Source organism: Triticum dicoccoides, chromosome 2A (genome assembly GCF_002162155.2).
Source record: "Triticum dicoccoides isolate Atlit2015 ecotype Zavitan chromosome 2A, WEW_v2.0, whole genome shotgun sequence".
NCBI lineage: Eukaryota > Viridiplantae > Streptophyta > Magnoliopsida > Poales > Poaceae > Triticum > Triticum dicoccoides.
In genome coordinates, this window is record NC_041382.1 from 175,667,252 (window position 1) to 175,684,791 (window position 17,540).

Here is a 17,540-nt window from a genome sequence, read left to right on the forward strand (position 1 = left end):
AAGTGCAGCAAGGTGGTCCAATCCTTTTTGTATCAAAGGACAAGCCTGGACAAACTCTTATATAAGGAAAAGCGCTCCCGAGGACACATGGGAATATCGTCAAGCTAGTTTTCATCACGTTCATATCATTCGTGTTCGGTACTTTGATAATTTGACATGTGGGTGGACCGGTGCTTGGGTGATGTTCTTACTTGAACAAGCATCCCACTTATGATTAACCTCTATTGCAAGCATCCGCAACTACAAGAAAAGTATTAAGGTAAACCTAACCTTAGCATGAAACATATGGATCCAAATCAGCCCCTTACGAAGCAACGCATAAACTAGGGTTTAAGCTTCTCTCACTCTAGCAACCCATCATCTACTTATTACTTCCCAATGCCTTCCTCTAGGCCCAAATAATGGTGAAGTGTTATGTAGTCGATGTTCACATAACACCACTAGAGGCTAGACTACATACATCTCATCAAAATATTGAACGAATACCAAATTCACATGACTACTAATAGCAAGACTTCTCCCTTGTCCTCAGGAACAAACGTAACTACTCACAAATCATATTCATGTTCATAATCAGAGGGGTAATAATATGCATAAAGGATCTGAACATATGATCTTCCACCAATTAAACCAACTAGCATCAACTACAAGGAGTAATTAACACTACTAGCAACCTACACTACTAGGGAAAAGGCTACTAGTAGCGCGGGTAAATTAGCTACTAGTAGCGCGGGTACCCGTGCTACTAGTACCGCGCTATAGCTAAAAGTTAGTAGTAGCGTGTGTGTCACCCGCGCTACTGCTATTATGGACCCGCGCTACTACTAACATAATAGTAGTAGCATTTCTTGAGTACCAACGCTACTACTATACTAAATACTAGTAGCGCGCAATTTTTTCCCACGCTACTACTAACTTATTAGAAATTAAAAAAATAAAATCAACCAATTTCATTCTATCACACAGTTGCCTTATCTACTATCACACAGTTCCTCATTGTAGCCATAACTCATGCATAATTCCTATCCTTTATAGGCGTAAGAGTATAAATTGTACACAGTTCCTCATTGTAGCCATAACTCATGCATAATTCCTATCCTTTATAGGCGTAAGAGTATAAACTATGTGTGGCAGCTACCTACGTAAGTGGTGCTTGCCATGCAAATTCAGAATTTTACCACTACTTCTAGATGCTAGAGAATGAGATACGTTAGTTGTTATGGTCCGATCAAAATATTGGATCACTCGTCAATGTGCGGCGCCTGCACAGACTGATCTCGCGACCTGCAGCTATGACGAAACACATTGGGCAGCCTCGACGAGCCACACCTGACCGACAGCAGCCGCCCTTGTGATGCCGTCACGTCCCTCACCCTGGCCCTCAGCTCCAGCAGGCATTGGTCGATGTTGTCCTCGTGCCTCGCCACCAACGGACGGAGGAAGCCATCGTACACATGCCCTGCGCCCTGAAACCCGAACACCATTAAGATTCAGATTCAGAATTGGCCACATACCGAATCAAGTGTATCTAAATGTTGATCATCTCCCAGGCTCGGGGTTTCTGGTCGACTGCTTACCCGTGTGTTGTGGTGCCAGAGGTAGAGGACGAGCATCAGCTTCACCTCTCCATACATCGGCAGCCACGACACCATCCGGTCCACGAACCTCTCGACGACCATCAGCATCGCCATGAGAACCCTGCAACATTACCAACATAGGTTCAAAAACTTCAGATTCTATAGAAGAACGACACAGAAAAACAACGCGGTACATGTCGGTGCCAATGTGCTACAAATTTTTTCCGAGATTCTTATTTAAGCCATAATGCACAACTGAACTACACACTGAAGCAGCACATAGCTACTTCCATGACAAAAGATAACACAAAAGATTAGAAGCAATTATGTTGTGTTGGAAGCCCTAAAAAGAAACAACACATACGAACCACATAAGGAGTTAGAGGCATAATTCTTCCGGTAGTTTTCTATCTATCCATTTTTCTAAGTAGTCACTTCAATACCTTGATATCTTCCACATTTTCAAAGATAACAAAGTCCATGAATCTACTGTTTGAAGAGCATAGTGACTATACAAACTTGCAAATTGGGCTGGCCAAAAACTAAACAGAGAGTGCATCTTCTCTAAACAGAGAGTAGTACTTGTTGAAGACAAACTAGACTGAAGTGATAAAAACAAGGACACAGTGTCATACATATAGTCTACGGATGCACAGAAAAGCTTACCCTCAAACAGCCAACCATGTAATAAGAAGACTAAAGCATTGTGGGGGGAGGGATGCTGCTACCACACAGTGTCATACAGTCTATAAAATGACAACCAGTGGACTCTTTTAATTTGATAGTGTTTCTTGTAGAAGAAACGAGCAAGATAAATCAAGTCATGATTGAATATTGATTGAGGACTACCAATCCATATACATGAATGTATTGTTTCCGCTACTCAACAGAACATGTAGGTAGCAACCTGATATGATGCTTGATTTGGACGAAAAAACCACAAACCCTTTTTTCCTCTAGAATAAAAGTACCTCCCAAGTGTTCAAAACCACCACAAATTCATTTTGTTGCATATATCAACTGGAATGGATCCTAGTGTGATTAATGATAATTACAAACTCAGCCTATTCACAATTGATTATTAGCTAAATATAAGAGGACATTGCATGTTCCATCACAGTAATTGCTACAAAAAACTGAAAAACAAATGTTTCTACTATGTGGCATATCTGAACTTAAATATGCTATCCTCATGTACCTTTTTTTTGCAGGGATTCTCTAGTAGCATTGCAAAAGAGAGAATACATTATGGCCTTGAATATACATATACGAATAGTAATCTGCCAAGTAAGAAAAGTATCATATTATATAACATATACAATCAAGTGATATAACTGGACGGATCTCCATACCCATGGAGAAGACCGGACATTGGTGCTGTTGTTGGTGGCGTGCGTTGTCCTGGTCCTGGTCCTGGTCATGGAGACGGGCGAGGGTTAGAGAGGGAGGGAGAGACGGGGGAAGATGAGGGATTTGTACCCATGGATGCGCCTCCTCCTGCCTGCAGATCCATGGTGAGCTCGCTCCGCAGGCTAGGGTTTCGGGTCCATGGCTCTGCCGCTGCCGCCGCGTGGTTGTGGAGGAGGACGGCTCCGCGGATCTGGGCGCCGGCTGAGCAGCTCGAGCCGAGGACGAATCTGGCTGGAGGGGAGGAAGGGTCTCCATGGATGGACGATGAGGGCGTCCCACGGAGATGGCCGCAACCAACCAGAGCTTGTCGGCTCGATCTGCAGCCTTTGGAGCAAAGGAGAGGTCGGGGGGCGGCGGATTTAGCGGAGAGAGAGGAGGTGGGCGGCGGCGAGGAGATCTGGGGGAGGAGATCGACTGAGGGGTGGGGGAGGAGATCAACCGAGGGGTACTGGGGGTCGTGAGAGAGAGTTTTTTTCCAGGGATTTGTGTGAGAGAGTTTGGTGGGGGTGGGGGTCGATCCGCGTGCGGTGGTGGACACGCTTATTAGTAGCGTGGGTATCTCAAATCGCTACAGCTATTCGCTTAGTAGTAGCGCAGGTTTGTCATCCGCGTTATTAGTATATCCTGTCCGTGGAAGATATTTACTAATAGCGTGTTTTCTTTGCCAGGCGCTACTAGTAAATATTTACTAGTAGCGAGGGTCAGTATGGCGCGCTACTAGTAATTAGCAGTAGCGCGGGTAAATACAGCGCTACTAGTAAGCATCTGTGTATAAGGTTTTCCCTAGTAGTGCTACTAGCACCAATCCCGGACTTGAAGACAAGAATCGGATACAAGATATGAACTAGGGTTTTGAGATGAGATGGTGCTGATGAAGATGTTGATGGAGATTGCCCTCTCCCGATGAGAGGAGCATTGGTGATGACGATGGCGATGATTTCCCCCTCCGAGAGGGAAGTTCCCCCGGCAGAACAGCTCTGCCGGAGCTCTAGATTGGATCCGCCAAGGTTCCGCCTCGTGGCGGCGGAGTTTCATCCCGAAAGGTTGCTTCTTATTTTTTTCTCGATGAAAGACTTCATATAGGAGAAGATGGTCATCGGAGAGCCACCAGGGGCCCACGAGGTAGGGGGCACGCCCCCCACCCTCGCGAGAAGGGTGTGGGCCCCTGGTCTTCATCTTTGGCGAGGATTTTTCATTATTTATTATAAGGTGTTCCGTGGAGTTTCAGGACTTTTGGAGTTGTGCAGAATAGGTCTCTAATGTTTGCTCCTTTTCCAGCGCAGAATTCCAGCTGCCGGCATTCTCCCTCCTTATGTAAACCTTGTAAAATAAGAGAGAATAGCCATAAGTATTGTGACATAATGTGAAATAACAGCCCATAATGCAATAAATATTGATATAAAAGCATGATGCAAAATGGACGTATAAGTGCCATGCGAGCAGGCGTGAGTTGACGGGACGCATGCGAGCAGTCCGCCGCGCAGGCAGACGGGGATGCGTGTGTGCAGGTGTGTGAATTGATGGAGGCGTGCTCGCTGGGCAGTGTCATCGGGAGGCCTCCGAGTAGCTGTGTGAAACTTTGGTAGGCATGCCAGCAGTCCGGTGCGCGGGCTCACCGGGAGGTGAGCCATCGGTTTTGTTGGCGTTCTGGGAATGGGGGTCCCGAGACTTGCCTGCCTGCGGCCCACGGCGTGGCTGGGCTGGCAGGTTCGTATGGCCCATCTTCATCGACAAGACTTTCAAGACCCTCGCGAGGGGCCAAGCCTCGCGGGGCGGACGACGCCAGACCTCCTCAAGAGTGGCCTCGCCACGCAGGCTCACGAGGGGCAGAGAGATCAAGGCAAGGTAAACCTCGCGAGGTCCTCGTGACGTGAGCCATGACGATCGACCAGGCGGGCGCCGGGCGAGCGCCAGCGCACGCAGGGTCCTTGTTTCCTCTTTAGTGCTAACGGGGCAAGCATAGGCGCGGAGTACCGAGGCATCAAGCAAAGGTTACCATATTGGTGCAACAAGACCAGGACCATAAGAACAGCAAGGCGGAGGTCGCCATGGAGCCCAAGACGGCGTCATCACCAGATCCTTTTGCAGGAGAAGACCACCTTTTGTCCGGATAGCCTGTACTAGCCATCCCCTTTCAAATTGGCTGTTGTTGGCTCCCTTCCCGCTCAATATTTGGGGAGAGGACTAGGGCCTATATAAGTAGAACTAGCCACCTTAGAGAAAGAAAGAGGACGGAGAGACGACGAGAGAGAACAGAGGATCGACACCATCACAAGTCGAGAGCAGATCCAAGATCATCTCACCCACGCAAACACACCAAGCACAAGAACACTTCCACCTCAGGAGGTTGTTCTTCCCCTTGTACTATTCATCATTAGCCCAAGAGGAAATCCACCACCACCACACTGGAGTAGGGTATTACACCACAACGGTGGCCTGAACCAGTATAAATCTTGTGTCTTTCTGTGTTGAGAGTTCGTCGCGTTCGTCTGCGAGATCTTAGAGAGCTGGGGCGTGGATCGATAGGGAGAAAACCTTCGCGCACACCCGAGTGTTCGAACCTTAAGGGTCTGCCGGAACCCCAGATCCGACATTTGGCGCGCCAGGTAGGGGTGTGCCGGAGTCTTTTCCCCACCAATCGACCCGTCGACGCTCTGTGGCCCTGATGTCTGGTGACCCAAGGGCTGACTCCGACCAATGGGCAGCCTGGCCAGCCCGAGCGGCGCCACCTGCCCATGAAGACCTCAACCCCGCGCTCCAGTCGGCGCAGCCAGGCATCATCCACCCCCACTCCATGACAAGCGTGAGCCACTGCAAGGGCCGCGCTCACGATGGCGCGGGAGTTGCTGCGGTGCCGGCTGATGGAGAGCGGACGCGACACACTGCTGGAATGTGTCGCTGAGCTGCTGGATGCGACGGCATTAGGAGCGCCGCCTTTCTGCTATATGGTTCCGTACCGAGCCGCTACTGGACCTTATGACGGGCCAGGCCGCGGCCGCGTGCCCTCGGGTGCGCCCGGGGCTTCATCATCCCCAGGACGGCCGGCGGCGCCGGGGGCCCCGTTGCCCCCGCGCCGCCTCTGATGAACATGGGCACGAGCATTGCCCCCCACGGCCCCAGTGAGGCGTCGTGCTATCATCCTCAGGACGCCGTGCTGGGTCGGGCGACGTGGAGCGTGGGGCACTACGGCGAGGTGTTTGGGTTGACAACCCCGGAAGCCTATGTGCCCCGCATGGTGGACCAGGAGTACACGCCAGAGGACGACCCCGGCTCGTGGGAGGAGGAGGCATTGGGAGCTGAAGCCTTCCAAGAGCCGCCGGAGAGCCCCGCCAACCGTGCCGTCGACAACAGATATATGGTACCACTAATCCCTCAGGAGCAAGCTTATGCTAACCATGAGTCACAGATGAACCAGGCTACAGCTCCAAACTGTGGCTCCGGCACGGTGATGCCTGCCCCGATAGGAGAAACCCACTGGGGGCTGCGCAGAAGGGGTCAGGAGCAAGGCCCCTCCCCAAGCCACGGGGATCAAGGCAACACCCGGAGGTAGGACCTCTGCCGGGGTGGCGACCGCGACCTTTCCCCCGACAGAGGACCGTGGTCGCCGAGGGCGCCGCTGGCGTCCCCTCTGCCCTCGCTGGGCCGTCCAGGTTTCCGGTCATCCGAACGGTGGTAGAGGGTGGCGGAAGGCGGGGACCTCGCCTGGCGATATGAAGCAAGGCCGGTACCTGTGAAGCAAGGCCTAGTGCCTATGAAGATTGCCACCCATGACACTCTCACGTAATAATGAGTGGGGCTGTACACGCCCCGGAGTCTCCGGAGAGCCGCCCTCAGGCCTCGGGGGCTCCCTCCCCCGCCTAGTGGCAGCACTTAGCTCCGCGCTGGTGAGAAGACGTCAAAGACTAGACTAGGCGTCGGACGCGGCCATTTGCTTTGGATCTCTTTTCTGTAACCTTGCCTTCTGGATTTGGATTTAAGTTGAAGTCTAGTTTTCATTTGATGCACGTGGGGGGATGCCTTTTCTCGTTCGAGTTATTTCTCGTAGTCTCGTTCTTGCCTTATTTCGGAGTTCGCGCCAGTCGCTCCCCCCTCGCGGGCCCCTCGCGAGCTGGGCTGGGCAGGAAGCACACGAACCTCACGCGTGTCGAGCCATGGCGGCCGCTCGCTTGTCACATAGTCCTCTCGGGCGTGGCGACGAGTTCATCAGGGGCTCCTCAAGAATCTGCAATCTCATGGGGCAGTTTTGGGCTTGCCCAAGCTAAGGTAAAACCGTAACGACACCCTTGTCCTGGCATGCTAAAGCTGACGAAGACGCGAACTCAATTTAGATCGAAAGGATAAAAGCTGCTATTGTTTACATGAGGGGCTCCCCCTCTCAAAATGCTCTTACAGTCTTCTAGGGCCACGCCCAAGTTTTTATAGGATAAATAACAGGGAATCAGGCGGATATATCGCTCGCCGCATCCCCCATGTCATCTTCAGACGCACCACTGGCGTCGCTGTCACCATCGCTGGCGTTGCCTCCACCTTCGTCGGCGTCGACGACACCGTCATCAACCACGTCGCCTGCATCCGCCGCAACCACAACCCCGTCATCGTCAGAAGCAAAGGCCAAGACCGGCGCATCCACGTGGTCTTCAACCCACCGCGCCAAGTCGCCCCGGATGGCTTCCGACACGGGGGCGATAGTGGCGTCAAAATCGAAGTCGAGGTCAATGTTCCGGAGGTGGCTGAAGACGTGGGAGAACGCGCGCCCAAGCAGACTGTGACTTCTCTGCTCCACAAGGTGGCGAGCCCTATTAGACCGGGCTTCTAGGCGCGACACCACGTTGGTGAACAAGGTGAGGTGACTGGCGTAGTCATCCAAGTGGGGAGGCGGTGCATTCTCGTCACAGATGAAGCCTAGGGCGGCATTAGCCCTGCTCCGTAGACCCTGAAGCATGGGGGCGTGCTCGCGCTCCAGCGTCCGCCGTTGAAGCACTTCCTCCCTGTTTTGCCACGCGACGGCCTCGGCATCGTCAACCCGCCTCTGAAGAGAAAGCAGCTCGGCATGGGCGGAGGCCAAGTCCGCCTGCACCATGACCAGGGCGGCAGCCGTGGCCTCCTCACGCCTCTCCGCCTCATCTGACCTGGGCCGGAGAGCGGCGGTCCTGCCCGTTGCCTCAGTTCCCGCAAGCTTCAGCTTCAAGGCGTGCTGACCTTCAAGATCCGCACGAACCTCGGCCACCCAGCGGTCGACTTCCTCCTGGACTCGGGCCTCGCGAGCCCTGACGGCATCCTCCGCTTGGGCAACTTGACGCTCCCTCATCTCCAGTTGCTCAAGCTCGAGGTTGCGCTCCATGGCTTCCAGAGCCAGTGCCTTCTCGCGCTTCCGGACCTCATCTTCCTTGGCAGGCGTCCCCCTTAGTGCCGTGAGGGCAGCCTTGCGCGCCTCCACTTGCTGCTCGAGGGACGCACTCCAGGCGTGGAGCTCCCATGCGCGCTTCTCTGCAGCCTCACGACGGCGGTCAGCTTCACGAGCCTCCTCCAGAGCCCGGGAGCAGGCTTCACAGGAGGCTGCAAGGGCGGCCTCAGCCTTCGCGTTGTCTAGCTCACGCTGGTGGTGCCCGAGGTTGATGGCCACCTTCAGCTTGTGCCGCTCCTCCGCCAACCAAAGACCCTCGGCCTCATGGCGCGCGTCGACACACTCAAGTTCTTCGCCAAGTCGGTCCATTGCACCCATCGCCTCCTGGAAGAGCTAATGGTGAACGACGCTGATACGTCTCCAACGTATCTATATTTTTTGATTCCTCCATGCTATATTATCTTCTATTTCGGACATTATTGGGCTTTATTATCCACTTTTATATTATTTTTGGGACTAACCTACTAACCGGAGGCCCATCCCAGAATTGTTATTTTTTTGCCTATTTTAGGGTTTCAAAGAAAGGAATATCAAACGGAGTCCAAACGGAATGAAACTTTCGGGAACGTGGTTTTTGGAAGGAACAAGATCTAGGAGACTTGGACCCTATGTCAAGCAACCAACAGGGAGGCCACGAGGTAGGGGGCGCGCCTACCCCCCCCCCCCCAGGCGCGCCCTCCACCCTCGTGGGCCCCCTGTTGCTCCACCGACGTACTTCTTCCTCCTGTATATACCAACGTACCCCCAAACGATTAGATACGGAGCCAAAACTCTAATTCCACCACCGCAACTTTCTGTATCCACGAGATCCCATCTTGGGGCCTGTTCCGGAGCTCCGCTGGAGGGGGCATCGATCACGGAGGGCTTCTACATCAACACCATAGCCTCTCCGATGATGTGTGAGTAGTTTACCTCAGACCTTCGGGTCCATAGTTATTAGCTAGATGGCTTCTTCTCTCTTTTTGGATCTCAATAGAAAGTTCTCCCCTTCTCTTGTGGAGATCTATTCGATGTAATCTTCTTTTTGCGGTGTGTTTGTTGAGACCGATGAATTGTGGGTTTACGATCAAGTTTATCTTTGAACAATATTTGAATCTTCTCTGAATTCTTTTATGTATGATTGGTTGTCTTTGCAAGTCTCTTCGAATTATCAGTTTGGTTTGGCCTACTAGATCGATCTTTCTTGCAATGGGAGAAGTGCTTGGCTTTGGGTTCAATCTTGCGGTGTCCTTTCCAAGTGACAGTAGGAGCAGCAAGGCACGTATTGTATTGTTGCCATCAAGGATAACAAGATGGGGTTTTCATCATATTGCATGAGTTTATCCCTCTACACCACGTCATCTTGCTTAAAGCATTACTCTGTTCTCTTCAACTTAATACTCTAGATGCATGCTGGATAGCGGTCGATGTGTGGAGTAATAGTAGTAGATGCAGGCAGGAGTCGGTCTACTTGTCTCGGACGTGATGCCTATATACATGATCATACCTAGATATTCTCATAACTATGCTCGATTCTATCAATTGCTCAATAGTAATTTGTTCACCCACCATAAAATACTTATGCTCTTGAGAGAAGCCACTAGTGGAACCTATGGCCCCCGGGTCTATCTTCATCATATTAATCTTCCAGCACTTAGTTATTTTCATTGCCTTTTATTTTACTTTGCATCTTTATCATAAAATACCAAAAATATTATCTTATCATATATATCATATCTCACTCTCGTAAGTGACCATGTAGGGATTGACAACCCCTTATCGCATTGGTTGCGAGGATTTATTTGTTTTTTGCAGGTGTGAGGGACTCGCGCGTAGCCTCCTACTGGATTGATACCTTGGATCTCAAAAACTGAGGGCAATACTTACGCTACTTTGCTGCATCACCCCTTCCTCTTCAAGGGAAAACGAACACAGTGCTCAAGAGGTAGCAAGAAGGATTTCTAGCGCCGTTGCCGGGGAGGTCTACGCAAAAGTCAACATACCAAGTACCCATCACAAACCCTTATCTCCCGCATTACATTATTTTCCATTTGCCTCTCGTTTTCCTCTCCCCCACTTCACCCTTGCCATTTTATTCACCCTCTCTCTCTATCCTCCCTCTCTTTCTCCGTTTGCCTCTTTTCCGTTTGCTTGTCGTTATGGCTAGTCCCTTATCTTCTCCATTGTCTCCCAAGAATGAAGTTCTAAATTTTAAGAAACGGGAGGGAGAAAATCTAAAAGATGCATGGTATATAATTTGCAATGCTCAAAATAGATCTACTAGGAAGCAATCTACTTCCGTTCTTCTTCGCAATTTTTATGTAGGCGCTACTCCTTGGTACAGATATATCCTTGATACCATAACCGGAGGGAACTTCTTGTGTAGCCATACTTTGGATTCTTATAATGCTATGATAGATTTGTTTGGCTCACCAGCTCTTTTGGTTAATGGAACTATGTTAACTTTGGAGCATGTAATACAAAGACCTGAAATTATTGAGAATAAGGTTGCTACTGTAGAGTTAAGTGAAAATTTGGATAAAAAGATCCACAACCGAATCACTCAATATGGATCTAAAGTAGGAGTCACCTTGAAAAATATTACCAACTTGAATCGATAAAATAAATCAGGATTGCACTAGAATCGATAAACTTGAGGGTATAATTACCAACTTGGGAACCACTTTTTCTTCCATAAAGAATACTCCAAGTCCTCCCACTAAAATTGCCAAGCATATGTATGTTCCTAAAATAAGGGTGAATCTTTTAGTAAGGAAACTGCAGATCTCAAATCTATAAGTATTCATCCCAATCTTTTTGCTATCATTAAGGAACCATTTGTTATAAATGAATTTTTAGATCTTGTGCCTGAAAGTTTGATAATCAATAAAAAGAAAGAAATTCCTAAGGATGGTAGATGCCTCATTGAAGAATTACCAACCAAAGATGGCAATACCTAGATCTATCCTTGCTTTTTATGCCTAGCTAGGGGCGTTAAACGATAGCGCTTGTTGGGAGGCAACCCAATTTTATTTTTATTCCTTGCTTTTTGCTCATGTTTAGTAATAAATAATTTATCTAGCCTCTGGTTTGGTTGTGTTTTTTTGTGTTTAATTAGTGTTTGTGCCAAGTAGAACCATTGGGAAGACTTGGGGAAAGTCTTGTTAATCTTGCTGTAAAAAACAGAAACTTTAGGACTCACCAGAACTGCTGCCATTTTTATTTGGAAAGTGCTATTTAGTTAAATTTTTTGGAAGATGATTAATAGATAAATATCTCACGTCCAGCAATTTATTTTAGAATTTTTGGGGTTCCATATCTTGCGCTAGCTACAAATTACTACAGATTGTTCTGTTTTTGACAGATTCTGTTGTTCGTGTGTTGTTTGCTTATTTTGATGAATCTATGGCTAGTAAAATAGTTTATAAACCATAGAGAAGTTGGAATACAGTAGGTTTAACACCAATATAAATAAATAATGAGTTCATTATAGTACCTTGAAGTGGTCTTTTGTTTTCTTTCGCTAACGGAGCTCACGAGATTTTCTACTTTAAGTTTTGTGTCGTGAAGTTTTCAAGTTTTGGGTAAAGATTTGATGGATTATGGAACAAGGAGTGGCAATAGCCTAAGCTTGGGGATGCCCATGGCACCCCCAGGATAATCTAAGGACACAAAAAAGCCAAAGATTGGGGAAGCCCCGGAAGGCATCCCCTCTTTCGTCTACTTCCATCGGTAACTTTACTTGGAACTATATTTTTATTCACCACATGATATGTGTTTTTGCTTGGAGCGTCTTGTATGATTTGAGTCTTTGCTTTTTAGTTTACCACAATCATCAATTCTGTACACACCTTTTGAGAGAGACACACATGATCAGAAATTATTAGAATACTCTATGTGCTTTACTTATATCTTTTGAGTTATATAGTTTTGCTCTAGTGCTTCACTTATATCTTTTAGAGCACGGTGGTGGATTCGTTTTATAGGAACTATTGATCTCTCATGCTTCACTTAGATTATTTTGAGAGTCTTAAATAGCATGGTAATTTTCTTAAATAATCCTAATATGCTAGGTATTCAATATTAGTAAAAACTTTCTTATGAGTGTTTTGAATACTAAGAGAAGTTTGATGCTTTATGGTTGTTTTGAGATATGGCGGTAGTGATATTAAAGTTGTGCTAGTTGAGTAGTTGTGAAATAGAGAAATACTTGTGTTGAAGTTTGCAAGTCCCGTAGCATGCACGTATGGTAAACGTTATCTAACAAATTTGAAATGTGAGGTGTTCTTTGATTGTCTTCCTTATGAGTGGCGGTCGGGGACGAGCGATAGTCTTTTCCTACCAATCTATCCCCCTAGGAGCATGCGCGTAGTGCTTGGTTTTTGATGACTTGTAGATTTTTGCAATAAGTATGTGAGTTCTTTATGACTAATGTTCAGTCCATGGATTATACGCACTCTCACCCTTCCATCATTGCTAGCCTCTTCGGTACCGTGCATTGCCCTTTCTCACATTGAGAGTTTGTGCAAACTTCGCCGGTGCATCCAAACCCCGTGATATGATACGCTCTTTCACACATAAACCTCCTTATATCTTCCTCAAAACAGCCACCATACCTACCTATTATGGCATTTCCATAGCCATTCCGAGATATATTGCCATGCAACTTTCCACCATCTTGTTTATCATGACACATTCATCATTGTCATATTGCTTAGCATGATCATGTAGTTGACATAGTATTTGTGGCAAAGCCACCATTCATAATTCTTTCATACATGTCACACTTGATTCATTGCCTATCCCGGTACACCACCGGAGGCATTCATGTAGAGTCATACCTTGTTATAGTATCGAGTTGTAATCATTGAGTTGTAAATAAATAGAAGTGTTATGATCATCATATAGAGCATTGTTTCAACAAAAAAAAGATAAAGGCCAAAAAAGGCCCCAAAAAATGAAAAGGGACAATGCTACTATCTTTTTTTCCACACTTGTGTTTCAAAGTAGCACCATGATCTTCATGATAGAGAGTCTCTTGTTTTGTCACTTTCATATACTAGTGGGAATTTTTCATTATAGAACTTGGCTTGTATATTCCAACAATGGGCCTCCTCAAGTGCCCTAGGTCTTCGTGAGCAAGCAAGTTGGATGCACACCCACCAGTTTCTTTTGTTGAGCTTTCATACATTTATAGCTCTAGTGCATCTGTTGCATGGCAATACCTACTCCTTGCATTAACATCAATCGATGGGCATCTCCATAGCTCATTGATTAGCCTCGTTGATGTGAGACTTTCTCTTTTTTGTCTTCTCCACATAACCCCCATCATTATACTCTATTCCACCCATAGTGCTATATCCATGGCTCACGCTCATGTATTGCGTGAAGGTTTATAAAGTTTGAGATTTCTAAAGTATGAAACAATTGCTTGTCTTGTCATCGGGGTTGTGCATGATGAGAGCATTCTTGTGTGACGAAAATGGAGCATGACTAAACTATATGATTTTGTAGGGATGAAATTTCTTTGGCCATGTTATTTTGAGAAAACATAATTGCTTGGTTAGTATGCTTGAAGTATTATTATTTCTATGTCAATATTAAACTTTTATCTTGAATATTTCGGATCTGAATATTCATGCCACAATTAAGAAGAATTACATTGAAATTATGCCTAGTAGCATTCCACATCAATAATTCTGTTTTTATCATTTACCTACTCGAGGACGAGCAGGAATTAAGCTTGGGGATGCTTGATACGTCTCCAACGTATCTATAATTTTTGATTGATCCACGCTATATTATCTTCCGTTTTGGACATTATTGGGCTTTATTATCCACTTTTATATTATTTTTGGGACTAACCTACTAACCGGAGGCCCAACCCAGAATTGTTGTTTTTTTGCCTATTTTAGGGTTTCGAAGAAAAGGAATATCAAACGGAATCCAAACGGAATGAAACCTTCGGGAACGTGATTTTTGGAATGAACAAGATCCATGAGACTTGGACCCTACGTCAAGCAACCAACAGGGAGGCCACGAGGTAGGGGGCGCGCCTACCCCCCAGGCGCGCCTCCACCCTCGTCGGCCCCCTATTGCTCCACCGACGTACTTCTTCCTCCTATACATACCTACGTACCCCCAAACGATCAGATACGGAGCCAAAACCCTAATTCCACCGCCGCAACTTTCTATATCCACGAGATCCCATCTTGGGGCCTGTTCCGGAGCTCCGCCGGAGGGGGCATCGATCACGGAGGGCTTCTACATCGACACCATAGCCTCTCCGATGATGTGTGAGTAGTTTACCTCAAACCTTCGGGTCCATAGTTATTAGCTAGATGGCTTCTTCTCTCTTTTTGGATCTCAATACAAAGTTCTCCCCCTCTCTTGTGGAGATCTATTCGATGTTATCAACTTTTTGCGGTGTGTTTGTTGAGACCGTTGAATTGTGGGTTTATGATCAAGTTTATCTTTGAAACATATTTGAATCTTCTCTTAATTCTTTTATGTATGATTGGTTATCTTTGCAAGTCTCTTCGAATTATCAGTTTGGTTTGGCCTACTAGATTGATCTTTCTTGCAATGGGAGAAGTGCTTAGTTTTGGGTTCAATCTTGCAGTGTCCTTTCCCAGTGACAGTAGGGGCAGCAAGGGACGTATTGTATTGTTGCCATCGAGGATAACAAGATGGGGTTTTCATCATATTGCATGAGTTTATCCCTCTACATAATGTCATATTGCTTAAAGCGTTACTCTATTCTCTTGAACTTAATACTCTAGATGCATGCTGGATAGCGGTCGATGTGTGGAGTAATAGTAGTAGATGCAGGCAGGAGTCGGTCTACTTGTCTTGGACGTGATGCCTATATACATGATCATACCTAGATATTCTCATAACTATGCTCAATTCTGTCAATTGCTCAACAGTAATTTGTTCACCCACCGTAAAATACTTATGCTCTATCTTCATCATATTAATCTTCCAACACTTACTTATTTTCATTGCCTTTTATTTAACTTTGCATCTTTATCATAAAAATACCAAAAAAATTATCTCATCATATCTATCAGTTCTCACTCTCGTAAGTGACCGTGTAGGGATTGACAACCCCTTATCACGTTGGTTGTGAGGATTTATTTGTTTTGTGCAGGTGCGAGGGACTCGCGCGTAGCCTCCTACTGGATTGATACCTTGGTTCTCAAAAACTGAGGGAAATACTTACGCTACTTTGCTGCATCACCCTTTCCTCTTCAAGGGAAAACCAACGCAGTGTGATGTCTACTACACAACCTTCTTCTTGTAGACGTTGTTGGGCCTCCAAGTGCAGAGGTTTGTAGGACAGTAGCAAATTTCCCTCGAGTGGATGACCTAAGGTTTATCAATTCGTAGGAGGCGTAGGATGAAGATGGTCTCTCTCAAGCAACCCTGCAACCAAATAACAAAGAGTCTCTTGTGTCCCCAACCCACCCAAAACAATGCTAAATTGTATAGGTGCACTAGTTCGGCGAAGAGATGGTGATACAAGTGCAATATGGGTAGTAGATAAAGGTATTTGTAATCTGAAAATATAAAAACAGCAAGGTAACTAATGGTAAAAGTGAGCGTAAACGGTATTGCAATGTATTGAAACAAGGCCTAGGGTTCATACTTTCACTAGTGCAAGTCCTCTCAGCAATAATAACATAATTGGATCACATAACTATCCCTCAACATGCAACAAAGAGTCACTCCAAAGTCAGTAATAGCGCAGAACAAATGAAGAGATTATGGTAGGGTACGAATCCACCTCAAAGTTATTCTTTCCAATCAATCCGTTGGGCTATTCCTATAAGAGTCACAAACAGCCCTAGAGTTCGTACTAGAATAACACCTTAAGACACAAATCAACCAAAACCCTAATGTCACCTAGATACTCCAATGTCACCTCAAGTATCTGTGGGTATGATTATACGATATGCATCACACAATCTCAGATTCATCTATTCAACCAACACAAAGGACCTCAAAGAGTGCCCCAAAGTTTCTACCGGAGAATCACGATGAAAATGTGTGCCAACCACTATGCATAGGTTCATGGGCGGAACCCGCAAGTTGATCACCAAAATATACATCAAGTGAATCATGTGGTATACCATTGTCACCACAGATATGCACGGCAAGACATACATCAAGTGTTCTCAAATCTTTAAAGACTCAATCCGATAAAAATAACTTCAAAGGGGAAAATCAGTTCATTACAAGAGAGTAGAGGGGGAGGAGAAACATAAGATCCAACTATAATAGCAAAGCTCGCGATACATCAAGATCATATCATCTCAAGAACACGAGAGAGAGAGAGAGAGAGAGAGAGAGAGATCAAACACATAGCTACTGGTACATAGCCTCAGCCCTGAGGGAGAACTACTCCCTCCTCATCATGGAGAGCACCGGGATGATGAAGATGGCCACCGGAGAAGGATTCCCCCTCCGGCAGGGTGCCAGAACGGGTCTAGATTGGTTTTCGGTGTCTACGGAGACTTCTGGCGGCGGAACTCCCGATCTATTGTCTATTATGGAAGTTTTAGGGTACGTGAGTATATATGGGTGCAGGAAGTACGTCGGTGGAGCTTCGGGGGCCCCACGAGGCAGGGGGCGCGCCCTAGGGGGGCGCCCCCATCCTCATGAGCACCTCCCTTGGCTCCTGACGTGGGGTCCAAGTCCTTCCGGTAGCTTTCCTTCCAAAAATAACTTCTCCAGTTGATGTTGTTCCGTTTCGACTCCGTTTGATATTCCTTTTCTTCGAAACACTGAAATAGGCAAAAAAACAACAATTCTGGGTTGGGTCCGGTTAATAGGTTAGTCCCAAAAATAATATAAAAGTGGATAATAAAGCCCAATATTGCCCAAAACAGTAGATAACATAGCATGGAGCAATCAAAAATTATAGATACATTGGAGACGTATCACAGTGCTCAAGAGGTAGCAGACGCTCCGCCCGCGCTCGAACCAGAGCACACGGCCCATATCGCCTCTGCTACAAGGGCTGTGGGCGATGCCCGGCGCGGAGCGCCTCCTCTCGGTAGGGGGCTGGGGGCGGGCGCGGCCCCGGGCGCCGGCCGGTCCTCACGAGGGGCCAAACCGAAAGGTCCCGCTGCTTGAAGAAGACCCTGGGGACGGGGACACCAGCT

General features: G+C 47.1%; 1 pseudogene; it reads right to left on the bottom strand.

Moving 5' to 3' along the window:
- Positions 1-1,248: 1,248 nt before the first annotated feature.
- LOC119357766 lies at positions 1,249-2,037 on the bottom strand (annotated as a pseudogene).
- Between the last annotated feature and the right edge of the window lie 15,503 nt (positions 2,038-17,540).